Source organism: Pteronotus mesoamericanus, unplaced genomic scaffold (genome assembly GCF_021234165.1).
Source record: "Pteronotus mesoamericanus isolate MK-2021 breed Mesoamerican mustached bat unplaced genomic scaffold, CSHL_Meso_final contig_90, whole genome shotgun sequence".
In the NCBI taxonomy this organism is placed as follows: Eukaryota; Metazoa; Chordata; class Mammalia; order Chiroptera; family Mormoopidae; genus Pteronotus; species Pteronotus mesoamericanus.
The window spans coordinates 32247839-32254317 of record NW_026555277.1 but is presented as its reverse complement, the minus strand read 5'-3'; positions in this window follow the sequence as shown (position 1 = coordinate 32254317).

The following is a 6479-nucleotide window of genomic DNA, read 5'->3' as shown; positions in this document are numbered from 1 at the left end:
TAAGGAGAGCAGATAGGAGAGGACTTCAATTGTCCAGACAAGAGATGATGAGGGTCTGAATGTAAACCAAAAGGATAGAAGAGTTGTTCAGAGTTGGGGGAAATCAACTTTATTATTGTTTTTAAATGATTGGCCTGTTCCTCAGGTTTCCTTCCAAGGGAAGAAAACTCTACAAACTATACATGAAACTTCTGTCACTCCATATCTTTATCTCCTGCCGCCCAATGGGACATTGAGTCATTTCTCTGATCAATATGTGTGTGAAGAATATCTATGTTCATTTCAGGCCCAGCATTCTCCACTTGAGGGTGGGCCTCCCATGGAGGGCAGCCTTGTGATGGGCAACTGGAGGCTTCTTTCCCTGAATAGTGGGAAACCAACTTGCCCAAGAGGAACTTTTTCTTGGGTAAGTTGGACACTGGGAGCATGAGTTCTCTGCTCCTCCATGGTGTAAGTGTTACCGCATCGGAAGCTTCCCTCTCTGGCCTCGCTGATGGCTGGGTGGATAAATCTGCCTAATCCTGGAGTTGGGGGTTACCCAGCATAATCAGTTAACAGGTCAAAGCCATGCCATATGACCTACCTCTATCAGTAATGAAGACGTTATTTCATCCCCCATTTGCCTCTCCTGCGCATTATTTATTTCTTTTTAAAAATAGCTCCGTTGATATAATTCACATATCATACAATTCACCCATTTAAAGTATATGAGTCAACGTTTTTAGTACATACATAGTTGTTCAAGTATCACCAAAATCAAATATGAATATTTTCATCAGTCCATAAAGAAACCTCTTACCTCTTAGTCATGAATTCTCTTTGTTTCCTCCTTAACCCTCCGCCCTCCACCATCACCAAAAGAATCATTCAGTGTGTGTTGTTTCTGGCTTCTTTTACTTAGCACAATATTTTCAAGGTTTATTCATATTGTAGCGTCTATCAGTCCTTCGTTCCTTTTTGTTACCAAATAATATTCTACTGTATAAGTATACCACATTCTTTTTTTTCACTCATCAGTTGGTGGGCATTTGGCTGTTAAAACATTTTTGGCTATTAACAATAACATTGCTATGAACATTTGTATATATGTTTTTGCATGGACACATATTTTCAATCCTCTTGGATATATACCTAGGAGTGGAATCGCTGGGTCATACAATAACTCTATGTTTAGCTTTTTAAAAAATAGCCAGACTGTTTTCCAAAGTGGTTCTCTGACTTTACATTCCCACTGGCAGTGTCTGAGGGCTCCGTATCCTCCACATTCTCATCAGCATTTGTTATTGTCTGTCTTTTTTATTGTAGCTGTTCTGGTATGTGTGAAGGGCTACTTTGTCTTGGTTTTGATTTGTGTTCCCCCAATGGCTAAGGAACACTCTTCCTTAGACCTGGATGATGGTTACATGTGTATGTTCACAGGGATAACTCATCAAAGTATACACTTAGAATTGGTGCATTTTTCTGAACATTATACTTCAATTAAAAAGTTTATCTTAAAAGTACATATTCCATATCAGGTAAAGACTTACAGTCTATTTTTAAAATAAAATCATCACGACCACCACCACCACCAACAAAAGGACAAGAGCAGCAGCCTGTAAGTGAGACAGACTTGGACAGGAATCCATACTGTGTCTTCTGGAGGCAAAGCTGCCTAATTCCACAGAACCTCTGTTACTTCATCTTTAGATAATATAATAATAATAATAATAATAATGGGGTTTTGGTTAATGTGGTTCCTATAGAAGCTCAAAATAATGTTTTCTTCTTAAATATAAAAATTACTAGCTTGTAAACTATTCTTACATTTGTATTGTTTGCAGCTGATAAGTCTCTAGTGCATTAAGTTTTACTCCTCCGGTAGAGACATATCTTTCTGAAGTCATTTAAAAAACAAAAATGATGAATGTGTCTTCCTTGGATTGCACGAATTTGTGAATATTTCAGTAATCAGCTATGTCATGTGAAGTGAAAAAGTTAACCTCATGAATTTTCTTACTACAAAGACTAATGGGAAGACTGATGTTTTCTAATGGTCAAAATGTTTGAGATTTAAGGCATTATATTAGTTCCAGTGCTAAATCTACAACTCAGGTGCAATATATTTCAGTAAGCCACCAATCAAGTGGTTTAAACATGAGTCATTTCACCTATAAAGTCCCTATAATTATATGCTGCGTCACTAGTATAAAATGTAATTATTAGCTATAAATCTCTGAGATCCTAAGATGATAGTTACTTCAATGTTATACCACGACAGCACTGAGATTCCAATATCCCCACCATTTTAAATACACATTACAAGAATTTGTTAACTTGCCCCTAATAAACCTTTTATGTACAAAATTGTAACTTTAGATTTCAAAGTTTTCTTTCTGTGTCAATAAGGATTAGGTTCGGCTCTACATAAGAGAAATTCAATATAATGGTGGATTAAACCAGATGGTTTCTTTTTCTCTTACGTAAAACAAGCCCAGAAGTAGGGAGCCTTAGGCCGACACCACATCTTCCTGATGTCACCAGGGATATGTGCTCCTTCCGTCTTTCCTTTCCATTATCATGACTTCTGCCTTTAAGACCACGTCTTGGTTTTAGCTCCGCTGCTGCAACTCACACCATCAAGTTCCTGATTTAGGCAGCAAGGAGAAATGGGGCAAAAGAGTCAGCTCCCATGTTGAGTCTCCTCCTTTTATAGAGTTTTCCCTGGAGCTATTCCTCAATTTCTCATTTGCATGTCATTCGCTGTCCCTAGCCATAATAAGGCTGACACACTTAGTTGCATACAACACATTGCCACACCCACACTGTAGGGAGGGGTTTTGCTCCTAAGAAATAAGATGGATAACAGGTTGACAAGCAGCAGTCTCTGCCACACTTAAAAAAAAATTCTTTCCTGTGTCTTCCTAGAATGTTGTAATCATTCCTCTATTTTCCATTCAAAATTAAATTTTAAAGAAATTACCAGAGATTTATTAAAAATCAGTTCAGTTAAATTTATGGTATCATTCATTAACATGAAAAATATTTATTGTACCTTCTTTGTATCAAGACTTGGATAATTGAAGGGAGGCACTATAGGTCACATCCCCACCTTCTCAGAGCGCACACTACATCAATTCAGTTAAAGGATGATGACTATTATAAAGGATGCCCACTTTGAAGGGTTACCCTCTATAATATAGCATTACTATTTAGGTAATGGGCTACATGTGCTATTTTAACATAAAAATATACTTTCCTTTATCAGATAAATAGTTCCATAGTTTTTAGATGGTTGATATAGACTTGAAGACAAGTTTTAAATATTAATATCATGGAAAGCATTCTCCATTCAAAAAAAAGTGCAGTTTTGGTCCAATAATAAAAGTTCAAGTGAAAATATTAATATGCCCTTGGCAAATAGAATAATTAAAATATAGCTAAATCCAGTTTTTCTAGAATTTTTGATCAGAAAGAACAAGAAGATAGCGCTAGAGAGAGAGCAGACAAATTAAACAATAAAGAAGACCTGTATGTATTTGGTTATAGTTTTCAGGTAAAAAATCAACTAAGGGAATACTGTCTTGAAGAAGATTGGGACTTTGTTCAACTTCTTGGTAATTCATTTTTGAAAGTTCCTAGGTATGTTTATAAGAAGCTCTAAGGCATACAATACAATAAATAACAACAGGTTGCTAATGTGGTGAAATAAATGACGATTTTTATTTTATTGCCTTTAACACACCAGTGACCTGTATTTTATTTCGAGTATAGGATCAAGTTGAAATTGGCCAGCTCCAGTTTCAACTGGCTCCAAATTTCTTTGTCTGAAACATTCGGAACATATGGAACATGCCATGTATAGAGGAATAAACCATATTTCTTGTGCCACTTGTCTGAATTAAGAGAGACTTATGTGAAAAGAAAAAAAAAACCCCACAGGCCACTTGCTTTAACAAAAATAAAGCTAAAATTTAAAATATTCAAAGCCCATAGGCCACTTACTTTAACAAAAACAAAGCTAAAATTTAAAAAAATTTACTTAAAATTAATTGACCCCATATAATTTTTAAATGACTATAAAGCATAGGAATATAGAATATACGCATTTCCACATGACGTTGGTCTCTATCATTCACTTGGGAGTGGTTCTCCTACCCAGTAGCCATTAGGAATGGAATCTAATTTCCTGTGTTTTGAAAATTAGGAGAAAAGTTAGGAAAACTGAATTTCAAGCTGGGATATGTAAACTTTCCCATCCTTATTCAAGATGTATTCCTTAATTTTGTTCACTCTCGTTTCCCAAATGCCTAAACAGTACCTGGCACATAATAGAGATAAATAAATATGAAATAGTAAATGAATAAAGTATGAATAAACAAATGAAAGTTTAAAGTTTCAAATAATTTTGCCTATATTCTCCACCATCTCCCTCTTGAGAACTTCCTTGAAAGAATGTTCTTTCACTTCAGAAAGATCATAGAATGAAGAAAAATAGCAAAAGCAATGACTTTGAAATGTTCGATGAAACAATACATGTATTTCTTAGTTTGTATTCTAGAGCATTGCAATAATAAAATATCTTGGGGGAGGAGCTCAGAGATTATTCCTTCAGGACCAGCAGTTATCGATGTGATTGCTTGCTGGGTCACGGGCACTGAGGTAGGTGGAAGGAATGCACGCCAGTTCCCTGCCTCCAGGTTCAGGTATTCCTCCCTCAGCAAGGGTATTCCATGCAATAATGAATCCTTTTAAGTTTAGTGTATCCAAATGTTTTCTGTCCTACCCACATCTTTTTTCTCTTTGGCCTGCTATTTTTTTTATATTGAAGTACAATCATGATGTCAAAAAACTGCACATTTTTAAGTATACAACTCAATAAATCTTATGTACACAACCATGACACACTTGCCTCAATTAAGATTATGAACATATTCATAACCCCCCAAAACTTCCTCATGCCCCTTTTAATCCTTCTTTGCCTACTTCTTACCTACTCCCCCTCACCCAGGTAAGGACAATCCACAGTACTGTCACTCTAGTTTGTATATTCGAGAGTTTTATATAAATGGAATCATACAGTGTATCTGGTTTCTTTCATGCAGCAAAATTATTTTGAGATTCATCTGTATTGTTGCATGTATCAATAGTTCACCCTTTTTATTGCAGAGTAGTATTCCATCACATAGATGTACAACAATTGGTTTACCCGTTTACCCGCTGATGAACATTTAGGTTGTTACCTGGTTTTGTCTATTAAAAATAAAGCCACTGCCTTTTGAAAAATAGCTCCTCAAACAGCTAAACATCCAGTTACCCTATAACTCAGTAATTTCACTCCTAGGTATATACCCAGGAGAGATATACACATTTGTCTATACAAAATCTTGTGCATAAATGTTCATAGAAAAATTATTCATAATAATGAGAAAATGGAAACCTAAACATACAACCTAAATATCATCAGTGGATTTATTTATCCACTGATAAATCGATAAATAAAATGTGGTATATTTGCAACAATGGAATATTTATTACGCAATAAAAAGGAATGAAGAACTGATCCATGATACAACCTTGAAAACATTATGCTAGAGGAAATAAGCCAGACTCTGAAGTGGTCAATTTTCAACACACCTGTCAGAATGATCCTTTATCAAAAACAAACAAAAAATTTAAGTTTGATCCCATGCTTCTGCTCAAAAGCTGTCAGAGGCTTGCCAGCTCATTATGAATCAAAGCCAAAATTTTCTTAGACTACAAGACCATGATCTGGCCATGGCTGTGTCATCTTCGATGGCTATCCTCCGCTCTTACTGAAATCCAGCCCACAGGCCTCCTTGCACCTTCCTCAGGGCTCATCGCCCCCCCGCCCCCGCTCCCGCCCCCCCACGCCCCATGTTCTGCATGAAGAGATTTCTTGCCATTTTCTTCAGCTCTCAGTGTCATTTAAGCCATTTTCTTTGATCACTCTATCTAAAAAGACATGCACGCACTCATTCTCCACCCACTTTCTCGCTTTCGTTAGTGCTAGTTAACATGTTACGTGCGGCAATTATTTAATAATAGCTAACACATTCAGTGCTCACTCTATGCTTATATTAATTTACTTAATCCTCACAACAACACTAAAGGTTTTTAATCCTATTTTCCCAAGAGTAAGATGAAACAAGAGGATTAAGCAATTGCCCCAAATCACATAGCCATCAAATGGTGCGGCAAGGATCCCATCCCAAGGAATTCGACTCTGGTGAACACGATGCCATCCAGGACCACATTTCTAATTACTTTGCGACGTTTATGGTCTGTGTGTCCCCACTAGAATGAAAGCTGCACAAGGGAGCGTCTTTTAAAGGTTCCCGCTCTCCCCAGCACACAGAACACTGCCTGCCACTTCGTCCCTAAATAAAGGCTGGAAAATGGGTTAAATTGTAACTCGAAAAAAAAAAATTATCAGCCTCAGCAACAAATGTATATCCGAAGGCTCTTTAGGAACTGCT